We start from the raw sequence: 12286 nt of genomic DNA, 5'->3' as shown, positions 1-12286 counted from the left end.
AGCTGTTACTTACTTGATGTAACATCATGGAGCATTTTTTACTTTCTTAAATTTTCTTTCCTATCCAAATGTAAATGATGAGTACATGCAAGTTTAAAAAAAATTAAAGTATCTTAATGTACGATTCAATCTTTTTGGACTGGCAAATTTGGTAACTGAATTTGACTACTACCATGAAATTTCAACATCAGATTAGGGAGACCACACACAAAAAATTCAGCTGTGAAGTATATCCTGCAATCTGAGATCTGTTTTTCAAAATCCCTAAATTTTGTGTGATTTGATAACAGTGACCTTAAAACCAAAGAGAGTGAATGAGTCGAGTTTTAATTCATTTTTAAAACTGCATTAAGTTTAAAGAAAGAAATTTAACACAATAGTATCAGGAGAGATATTTCATAATTCTAAGCAAACCTGACCTAAGCAAAAATATTTTTTTAAAAAAGTATAATTTTCTACCCCATGTGTTCATTTAAGACCAAGTTCAATACTGTCCTTCAAAAGAGGATGAATCTGGGTCTGGGGGTTGTGGCTCAGTGGTGGAGCGCCTGCCTAGCACATGTGAGGCACTGGGTTCAATCCTCAGTACCAAACAATACATAAATAAAAGAAAGGTATTGTGTCCATCCAAGTGTGTGAGTGAGTGTGTGTGTGTGTGTGCGTGTGAATTTAAAAAGAGGATGAATCTGATTTAATATAGTACGCCAATGTACACAACATAATAGATTCCTCACCAAAATGTCTATACTAAAAAGAACAATTTCCACAAAGACAGATCTAATCTACATTTGTGACCATTGTTCTTCTCCTCATAAGGATAGTATATCCTAGACTTTCAGGATAATTCAAATTGCTAAAATATTCTAGAAGTTTCAAATATCTGTGTTTAAGGTATATCGTTCAACTTCCTCACACTGGAAGTAGCTAATCAATGATGTATTATTAAAGGTTTTTTAAAAATAATGATCATGTTTGAAAGTGAATGAACTATGTAATGTTTACTAAACAATAAGGATTTCCCTAAACAGTTTTGATTTTTAATTACTTTATCCCATCGTCAAATCAATGTACAAGACATTGAATACATGTAAAACTGATTTCACTTGGAAAATACAATCATCGTGACTTTGCTTAAGGCCAGAATTAGCCACAAGTTGTAGAAATAAATTCTATTTCTGGGTATCTAAAAAATAACTAGCAAGAGGTCATGAAGATTTTCCTCTATGTTTTCTTCTAGGAGTTTTAGGGTTGAAAGCCTTAGTCTAAATCATCAATCATTTGAATTGATTTTTGTTTTTGTGTTTATTTTGGTTTTGATACTGGGGATTGAACCCAGGGCTGCTTTATTACTGAGCTACATCCCCAGTCCTTTCAATTTTTTTATTTTTGATCTTGCTAAGTTGCTGAGGGCTCACCAAGTTGCTGAGGCTGACCTTGAACTTTCCATCCTCCTGCCTCAGCCTCTCAAATCACTGGGATTATAGACAAATCCCCATATCCAGCTTGAATTGATTTTTGTACATGGTATAAGATAAGGATTCAATTTCTCTTTCTTCTTTTTTGCCTGTGGATATCCAGTTTTCCCAGCACCATTTATTGTAGACCATCCTTTCCCCATTGTGTATGAATGTAAAATAAATTGTTATAACTATGGTTTATATGAGCCTTATGATAATCACAAAGCAAAAACCTATAGTAGGTATACAAAAGTTAAAGGAATCAAAGCATACTAAAGAAAATCATCAAATCACAAAAGCAGATAGTGAGAGGAAGAAAAGAACAAAAGATCTACAAAAGGGCAAGAAAACAACTAACAATACCAAGTTCTTTACCTAACAATAATTATTTTTGATGTCAATGCATTAAATTTTCAAATCAAAACACAGAGTTGTTGAGCAAGTAAAAAGACAAAATCCAACTGTAGGCTGCCCACAAGAGACTCACTTCAGCTTTAAATACAGACTGAAAAGTAAAAACAGAGAAAAAGATATTCCACACAAATGAAAAACAAAAGAGAGCAGGGACTGCTATACAGACAGCAGCAATCATAGACTAAGTCAAAAACTGTTACTGGAAGCAGGGCGCACATTGGGGTCCCAATGGCCCAGAAGGCTAAGGCAGGAAGATCACAAGTTTGAGGAAAGCCTCAGCAACTCTGTGAGACGCTCAGCAACTTCGCAAGATTTTGCCTCAGAATAAAAAATAAAAAGGGCTGTAATTTGGTTCAGTAGTAAAGCCTCTGGGTTCAATAATACCCAGTACTCTTCCTTGGACCCTCCAAAAATAAAAGTAACCGGAGACAAGGTGTTATGGTTTGGATGTTAGGTATGCCCCAAAAGCTCATGTGGGAGACAATACAAGAGAGTTCAAAGGGGAAATGATTGGGTTGTGAGAGCCTTAACCCAATCAGTGAATTTATCCCTGATGGCTTGAGGCAGACAGGGTGTGGCCTTGGGGTATATATTTGTATTTGTCAAGTGGAGATCTCCGTGCTGCTTGAACATCATGTGAGCTGCTTCCCTCTGTCACACTCTTCTGCCATGGTGTTCTGCCTCACCTCAAGCCCTGAGGAAGAGAGCTGGCTGTCTATGAACTAAGACCTCTGAAACTGTGAGCCCTAAAATGAACTTTTCCTCCTTTACAATTGTTCTAGACGAATCTTTTAGTCACAACAGCAAAAAAGCTGACTAAAATACAAGGTTATTATGTAATGATAAAAGAGTCAACTCACCATGAGTGTATAATAATTATAAATATATATGCACCCAACATCAGGGCCCCAAGATATATAAAGCAAATATTAACATTTAAAGAGGAAATAAACAGCAATGAAGAAATAGTAGGGGATTTTAATACCTCACTTTTAATAATGGACAGATCACCTGACAGAAATCAATAAGGAAAATGTTAGATTTGAACTATACCTTAGACCAAATGACCTAACAGACATATAAAATATTCCATCCAAGAACAGCAGAGTACACATCTACTGTTAAAAATATTAATGCAAATGATGTAGGAAAAAAACTTTCCACTTTTATATCAAAAATATCGGTCAATAAAAGAATTAAATTTTAAAATAAAATTATAAAAGTTGCAATAGGGAAAAAATTTAAATATTAAAAAATGTTTTTAAAAAGTTCCAGCAGGAAATATGGAAGAAATTTTTATTACACAGAACCGTGGAAGGTCTAAGTACAACACAAAAAATAACAAAAAAACATAAAAGACCAATACATATAATAATATAAAATAGTTATCTGCATGAAAAAAATAGGTTTAAAAAAAGACCAAAAAGATGAGTAACAAATCAACTTTTTTGGTTTTGTTGGTGCTGGAAATTAAACCCAGGGCCTTATACATGCTAGGAAAACATTTTACCAATTGAGCTATAATCTCAGACCCAACAAATCAACTTGTTAAAAAAAACAACACATAAAGCTGGGCTTGGTGGCACATGCCTACAATCCCACTGACTCAAGAGGCTGAGGCAGGAGGATTGCAAGTTTGAGACGGCCTCAGCAATTTAGCAAAGATCTACACAATTTAGCAAAACTCGGTCTCAAAAAAAATTAAAAGGGGGGCTGGGGTTGTGGCTCAGCAGCAGAGCGCTCACCTAGCATGTTCGAGTCCTGGGTTCGATCCTCAGCACCACATAAAAATAAACAAGATAAATTGTGTACAAATAAAAAATATTTTTAAAAATTTTTTTAAATAAAAAGGGTTGAAGATGGTTCGCTGGTTAAGTGCCCCTGGGTTCAATTCCCTATACTTAAAAAAAGAAAAAAATAATAAGTAACACATGATAAAGGGCTAGTTTCTTTTATATAGAAAAGACCCCTACAAATCAATGAGAAAAAAGAATCCAATGAGAAAATGGCTAAAGGGTATGAACAGACAGATCAAAAATAAAGAAAGAAAAAAAGGGAGGGAGGAGGAAGGAAGGAAAGAGGAAAGAAAGAAATACATAAGGCTTTTAAACATATTTTTTTTAAATGTATGATCTCAATTTTAAAAATAAATTAAATATCAATGATAGTATATTTTAGCCCTCCTACTAATAAAAAATATTAACAATATACTTTGTTGCTAAGGAGTAAGGAAAAAGTTACATTCACATAACTGGTGGAAGTACAACTGAATATAATTTCTTAAAAGAACAATTTATAATACCTATAAAACGTAAAAGTTGCATATCCTGTGAAGTCTAGAAATTTTTCCACTTCTAAAAATTTATACTATAGAAACACCTGTATATACTAAGTCATCCAGACAAGAATATTTATACAGCATTTAACATGAGGTTAGAAATAACCTGAATGTTAGAAAGTAGAAAAATGGAAAACTTTTAATAGATCCATATAGTTGACACTGTTATGGTTTGGATATGAGGTGTCCCCCAAAAGCTCCTGTGTTAATGCAGGAACATTTGAAGGTGAAGAGATCGGATTGAGAAAGCTGTAATCTAGTCAGTACATCCTAGTTTAAAAGGACTAATTAGGTGATTAAGCATAGGCAGGTGGAGCATGACCGGAAGAGACAGGTCACTGGGAGTGTACCCTAGAAGGGTTCATATTCTCTGACACCTCTTCCTATCTCTTTCTGCTTCCTGGCCACCATGAGTGGAGCAGCACTCCTCCCCCTCACCCTGGGCCTCACCTTGGGCCCAGAGCAATGGAGTCAGCCAACCATGAACCAAAACTTTTCAAGGCTGGGGTTGTGGCTCAGAGGTAGAGTAGAGGCACTGGGTTCTAACCTCAGCACCACATAAATATAAAATTCAGATACTGTGCCCGCCTACAACTATAAAATATTTTTAAAATAAAATAATCTTTTCCTTCTCTAATTGTTCTAGCCAGGTATTTGGTCACAGCATCAAAAAGCTGACTAACCTAGATACTATGAATCCAATCCAATGAATGAGGCAGGTTTTATTTATGGATATGGAAAGAAAAAAAATCAAGATGCAGAAAGGATGTTTAGAATAAGTTATATTTCATGAAAAATTGGAAGTAAATAATGTACACCAGTATACACATTTATGTGCTTAAACAAACATGGATTAAATAGACCAGAAACAATAAATAAACTACTAGACTGCCTCAAAAGAGAATTATTAGAAGACTGAATAGCAGGGTGAAAGGAGACTCTACTTTTGTTTATCTGATATTTCAATAGATGCATTTATTACCTACTTTCTTTAAAATATAAAATCATTCTGAAAACAGAGCATAGCTGGCTTTTTTATTTATCAGTGTACTCATATAGAAGTGTAAGATCTGTTCATTCTCTTAAGAGTATCTGGCTGAGAAACTTGCCTTTGGATTTTGGCCCAGAGCTGAACAAGACTAGAGAAAGGGCTTTCATTTTCTAAATCACACAAAGTCACTCTCCACTCACAAGTTAGTCTGCCTAGAGAATAGGCCATTTTCAAATTCACACAAAAGCACCATATGGGTCAATAAAGGTCATATGTTAGTTATCTACTATTAAAACAAAACAGGCGGGCCTAGGATTGTGGCTCAGTGGCAGAGTACTCGCCTAGCATGTGCGAGGCCCTGGGTTCGCCCTGGCACCACATTAAAAAAAAATAAAGGTAACATGTCCAACTACAACTAAAAAATAAATATTTTTTTAAAAAAATTTTTTAATTAAAAAAAAAAAAAAACAGGCCAGGTGCAATGGTAGTCCTAGTTACTCAAAAGAGGCCAAGGCAGGAGCAGGAGGACAGCTTGAGCCCAAGAGTCGAGGCCAGCCTAGCAGGGCCCTATCCAAAAAACATTTTTTAAAGCCAGGTGCAGTAGCATACACCTGTGATCCCATTGACTTGTAAGGTTAAGGCAGGAAAATCTCAAGTTCAAGGCCAGCTTGGGGAACTTGGCAAGACCCTCAAAATAAAAAATAAAAGGGGCTGGGAATGTAGCTCAGTGAAAGAGCAACCCTGGGTTCAATCCCCACAAGATAAAAAAGAGAGAGAGATGACATGTACAAATTTCACTAGAGAATTGACCACGGAATAAAGAATTCAATGTACCTTGCTAAACTAAAATATATAATACCAGAAATTAAAAACTATATGAATGGATTTAGATTTAGCAAGATTTTATGCAACAGGATTAATAAAGTAGAAGACAGATCCATAGAAAATACCCAAACTGAACCACAGAAAATAAAAAGAGAGTGGGTAAGATGAGCATACTAAAGACATACGTAACATGCTCAAGAAAGAGGTGTAATACATATATGACTGAAATTCTGGAAAGAACGGAGAGACAAGGTAGTAGAACACTGTTTGAGTATCTTTTTTAATGTTTTTATTAGTGCATTAAGGTTATACATAATGGAGTTCATTTTGACATAATACATGCATAAACTCTGAATAACTTGTGACCAAAAATTTTCTAAAACTGATGAAAGACAACAACTTTAAAGCAATATTGAACACATTGCTTTAAGAATTTCATCCAACCCCAAGATAACACAAAGAAAATCACCACTGCACACGTCATAGTCAAACTGCTAAAACACAAAAATAGAGAAAATATTAAAGCCGGGGGAGATGCATTTCCTTCAAATAAGCTATAAGCTGTGTACTCAACAGAAAAGATGGAAACTGAAACAGGACCTAACCTAAAATTCTATACCCAGAGAAAATATTCTTCAAAAACGAAGGTGAAATAGGGACACTTACACATTGTTGGTAGGATACACAATAGTGCAACTGCTGTGGAAACCACCTTGGCAAGTCCTCAAAAGATAAAAGTTATCTTATGACCTATTAAGTGTACTCCAGGACATCTACTGAAATGAACTGAAAATATAAACTACATAAAAACTAGTAGCCAGGTGCGGTGGTGCATGCTTATAATCCCAGCATTTCGGGAGGCAGAAGCAGGAGGATTGCAAATTCAAAGACAGTCTCAGCAACTTAGCAACTCAGCAAAGATACTGTTTCTAAATAAAATATTTAAAAAGGGCCAGGGATGTGGCTCAGTGGTTAAACACCCCTGGGTTCAATCCCTAGTATCAAAAAAAAACTAGTACACAAATGTTGAGAGAGACATTACTTATAACAGTCAAAAAGTGAAAACAATCCAAATGTCCATCAACTGATGAATAAACAAAATGTGGCAAAACCATACAATGGAATATTAAATCAACCACAAAAAATGAAATACCAATATATATTACAACATGTAACCCTGTAAATGTCAATGTGAAGTGGAAGAAGCTCTAGACACAAAGTATGCAGGACTGCACATATTCTATGATTCTCTTTGTGTTAAATATTCATAATAAACAAACCTACAGAGACAGAAGGCAGACTAGTAGTTGCCAGGAGTTAGCAAAAGGGAGAAATGGGGGCCCTGGGATTGTAGCTCAATGGTGGAGCGCTTGCCTAACACACGTGAGGCACTAGGTTCAATCCTCAGCACCACATAAAAAATAAATAAATAAAATAAAGATATTATGTCCACCTAAAACTAAAAATTTTTTAAAATATTTATTTTTTAGTTTTAGGTGGACACAACATCTTTAGTTTATTTTATGAGGTGCTGAAAATCGAACCCAGTGCCTCACGCATGCTAGGCAAGCGCGCCACCACTTGAGCCACATCCCAAGGCCCTAAAAAAACATTTTTAAAAAGGCAGGGGAGGAATGGGGAATGACTCCTAATGGCACAGAATTTCTTTTAAGAGTAAGCCAATGTTTTGGAATTAGATAGTGGTGATTGCTGTATATCACTGTGACTACACTAAAAACCACTGAACTGTACACTTTAACATGGGTGCATTTTGTGATATGTGAAATATATCTCAATTTTAAAAATAAAAGTAAAACAAAACTTGATGAATCAAAAACAGGAATTAACAGTAGGTCTACATTAAAAGAAATATTAAAATAAACAATGAAAGAAAACTATCCCAGAGAGAAACATGGAAATGATTAATACTAGAAAGAATAAATAAAAATGAATATCATATATGCAAAATAACAACTGTAATGTGAAGCTTAAAATATTTATAGCACAATAAGTAGGAGGTGGGAAATAGAGCTAAAGTTCTATATGGTTTCTCAAGCCTTAATATATAGGTAATCACTTGAGGACTATGTTAAAAGGCAGATTCAGATTCAACACATTCACAGTGGGGCATGAGACTCTGCATTTTATGAAGTCCTGATGATGTAGAACTATATGCCACATTTTATCAAGGTTCTAAGGTTTTACCAGACCCAAGTAAAGAGTAAAATTATTAATTTTATTAGACTATATTAAATCAAGGATTTGCATTGTAATATAATCAAGTCAAGGAAATTATGATTGAAAACGTAATTAGCAAGTTAAGAGAAAAATAATAAAATCATATTAAAACTTGATTCATCTAAAAGAAAGTGGAGTAGAAAAAAACAAACATTTTTTTAAAAGGGGTTTGCCCTGCAGTGCAACCTAGCCAACAGTGAAAGAAAGATAATAAGATAGGTGGAGGTAGGGAATGGGTCAAATATGTTAAGAGATAAAACTTAAGGCCTTAGGTTAGGCAAATACTCCAGAGCTAGAATACAATAAGATTATTTTTTAAATTTTTTTTTAGTTGTAGATGGACACAATACCCATGTTTTATTATTTATTTTTTATGTGGTGCTGAGAATCTAACCCAGTGCCTCACACATGCTAGGCAAGCACTCTACCACTAAGCTATAACCCCAGACCCATAATAAGATTATTTATATGCCAGGTAAGCTCCTAGGCACTACAGAATAAAAATCCAGAGAAAAAACAAAGTAAGTGGCTTGTTAAAAATCAATAAATAAAACACTGACTCCATCTGTGAAAATTAGGCTTTAGGCAGTTCTTTATGTCTTGCAAGCCCTGAGCTTCCATAGGGGAAGAAGTCCTCCTACACAGGCTGCACCTAATTAGACCAGTGATCAAAGACCAGTTCAAAGAGTAACTAATCAGAAGGAAGTAAAGTTGGCCATGCAGATAGAAATGGATTTAGGTGTCTAAAGGTAGGGGGGAGGCAATAAGGACTAGCCATGTTGGAGAAAGGGCAGAAGTCAGTGTAAGTGCAGAATAGAAAGTAAAAGTGTGTAAGGTAAGAAAAGTAAATGGGATCCAAATTATTTACCAATATGGCAGCCACCAGGTATATGTGGCTCTTTAAATTTTTATTTTACCAAATTAAAATTAAAGAATCAGTTCCACAGATGTACTAGTCACACTGCAAGTGCACAATAGCCACACTTGATAGCTAGTGGCTAACAAACTACAGTGCAGATGCAGAAATGTCCATCTTCACAGAAAGTACTATTAGACAGAGCAGGTTTAGAGCTTTATAGGCTGTCAAGAAGAAACAGAGAAGCTACATCATCAGCCTAGACCAGAGGTCATAAGCTCTTACAAGGCCAAATCCTAAAGCAGAACTGCCACTTATCCTTTAATAAATTCCCAGGTCCCAGGACACTAGGCAAGTACTTCTCAAACTCCCTTAAATGATCTTAACAGGCATTCTTGAGAATAGAGGAAAGGCACCCGGGAAGGAAGAGAGGGTGTAAGGATGGCCTTAGGCCTTAGCCTAAGCAACTCCATCTTAAAATAAACTGCAGTCTCACCCAGCAAGCCACAGAGCCCTCCGATATGTCAATCAGGCACAGCCCGATAAAAGCAAGTCACTTTCCATAACCCTAACAAGAGTCAGGGTGAAGTCACATGTCATTTGTCATAATCCTGATAAGAGATAGAGGGGTCTCAGGGCGGAAACCACCAGACCACATGTCCTCTTTAAGACATAAGATGTCACTAAGAAACCTGGTAACAGCTGATAGGGACCCATAGAACGAGCAGAAGCTCCCAAAATTTAGTAAAAATAATGGAACAAATGAACGGACACTTAGCTAGCCAATACTGAGGCACACATGCTGGACAGCTTGATGAGGACCTGGACTGACATCCCAACTCTCATCATCATCTGCCTGATCCTCTGTGTTGTCCTCACTGCTCTCAAACTCTACAGCAGTCTCCTGACCCTGGTGAGAAATGAGACTTCTCCTTATAATCGTCTCCTCAGCCAGCCATCAACTCCATACCAGGAGAAGACTCCATCAGTTCTTGAGGATCCCTGCATTCTGAGTGAGTGCATCTGCTGGACTTAAGGCCTAAGATTTAAGACTTTAAATCTAGCACTTAAGCTTAGCATGCAGAGGGAATGTCTGTAATAGGTCTGCCATAATTAAGAGTGTTTGAGGTGCTTAGAAATAACTTAGAATTTGTTTGCTTCAAATTAGTTGTGTTTATTGCTTTTATCAGCCTGAATTATTTTGTTTGTAGTGCCCAGCAGTAAGGACTGTCATTTTCTTAATTAAGAACCTATAAAGTAAAATTGTATTAAGTGATCTGAGTGAATAAAACATTAAAAAGGGAATTAGCACATGGACATTCTTTATTTCTCCCCTCGACTGCATATGTTGCACTTGTGCCTATCGCGACAGGGAAATGGAAAATACTGGGGAGTGATATTAGCCAAATTATATTGTTATATTGTGTGCATGTACAAATATGTAACAACAAATCCCACCATTATACACAAGCCTAATGTACCAATTTTTAAAAAATAGGAAAAACATAGATTTTAAAAAATAGGCATACTGGGCTGGGGTTGTGGCTCAGTGGTAGAGCGTTCACCTAGCACGTGCGAGGCCCTAGATTTGATCCTCAGCACCACATAAAAATAAATAAATAAAATAAAGGTATTGTGTTAACTACAACTAAAAAATATTTTTTAAAAAAAGGCATCCTTGGGGCTGGTGTTGTTGCTCAATGGTAGAGCGCTTGCCTTGTTGTGTGAGGCACTGAGTTCGATTCTCAGAACCACGTAAAAAATAAATAAGTAAAATAAAGATATTGTGTTCATCTACAACTAAAAAAATACTTTTAAAAAATACGCATCCTTGAAAAGCTACTCCATGGTCAACTTGGAAGGAATTAATGTAAATAATTTGAAATTCCTCACCCACACCTTTAAAGTTTCATCTCTTAAGATATGAAAGCCTTAGCTGATTCCTGATCAATTCTTGCCAATACTTTATAATAATTTGGAGGAAGATAGATTTGGTTACTGCATGACTTCATTAGAGCCTTTAATATGCTTATATATAGTGTGAGCCTCCAAAAATCAGATAGCATATACAGTGTTTCCCATTAAGAATAATTATTGTGGGGGCTGGGGATGTGGCTCAAGCAGTAGCGCACTCACCTGGTATGCGCAGGGCACTGGGTTGGATCCTCAGCACCACATAAAAATAAAGATGTTGTGTCCACCAAAAACTGAAAAATAAATATTAAAAAAAATTCTCTCTCTCTCTCTCTCTCTCTCTCTCTCTCTCTCTCTCTCTCTCTTAAAATAAAAAGAATAATTATTGTGGGGCTGGGGTTGCAGCTCAGTAGTAGAGTGCTTGCCTAGCATGTGTGAGGCACTGGATTCTCAGCACTGCATATAAATAAATAAAGTCCACTGACAACTGAAAAAAAAAATTTTTAAAAAGAATGATTATTGTTATAATCAATGAACAATTAGTATGTGCCTGTCACTATTCTAAGTGCTTTATAGATGTTCACTTGTTTACTATTCAAAATCTCTATGAAGCTGTACTAATGCAAAGGAAGACAAAGGTTAAATAACAAAAAGGGAGGAAGTGAACGTATCAAGGGAATTAACTGTAGGGCTATAATTCAAATCCAGTTTGTCTGGCTCTGAAGTCCCTACTCTTAACCATTTAATACCTCCTCTCAGAATTATTTGAAAACACAATATTTTATGCACTTCTTGGATGCCTATTAAGATCTGATAAAACATTGTCCCTGTAGTTTGGGAAATGATGAAAGACTACTCAGGCCTATCTTTCTTACAGCCTGAACAAGCCATGCTAAAACTATGTCTAAAACTACTTTTGCTCATTTAAAAATGTTCCAGTTCCAGCCAGGTGTGGTGGCACAGGCCTACAATCCCAGAGACTTGCAAAGGTTTGGCAGGATGATCGGAAGTCTGAGGCCAGCCTCAGCAAATGAGCCAGGCTCTAAGCAACTTAGTAAGACCCTGTCTGGAATTTTTTTTTTTTAAGTAAATAAAAAGGGCTAAGGATGTAGCTCTACAGTAAAGCGCCTCCTGGTTCAACCCCCAGTACCAAAAAAAAAAAAAAAAATTCACTTCCCAGTTTATAGTTTTTATAACACTAAAATTGCATTTATTTGTTAATTCCCATAGTTTCAATCTGTCAATAACAGAAC

The 12286-nt window shown here is 35.9% G+C and overlaps 1 protein-coding gene across 2 annotated transcripts in view; it reads right to left on the bottom strand.

The window, feature by feature from the left end:
• Ttc28 (tetratricopeptide repeat domain 28) overlaps positions 1–12286 on the bottom strand; it is a 592527-nt gene that overhangs the window by 560734 nt on the left and 19507 nt on the right. The gene's annotated exons all lie outside the window — the stretch shown is intronic.

This window comes from Marmota monax, unplaced genomic scaffold (genome assembly GCF_021218885.2).
Source record: "Marmota monax isolate L192 unplaced genomic scaffold, Marmota_monax_Labrador192_F-V1.1 WCK01_AAM20220418_F8-fsc00177, whole genome shotgun sequence".
In the NCBI taxonomy this organism is placed as follows: domain Eukaryota; kingdom Metazoa; phylum Chordata; class Mammalia; order Rodentia; family Sciuridae; genus Marmota; species Marmota monax.
This window is presented reverse-complemented; position numbering and strand designations above follow the sequence as displayed.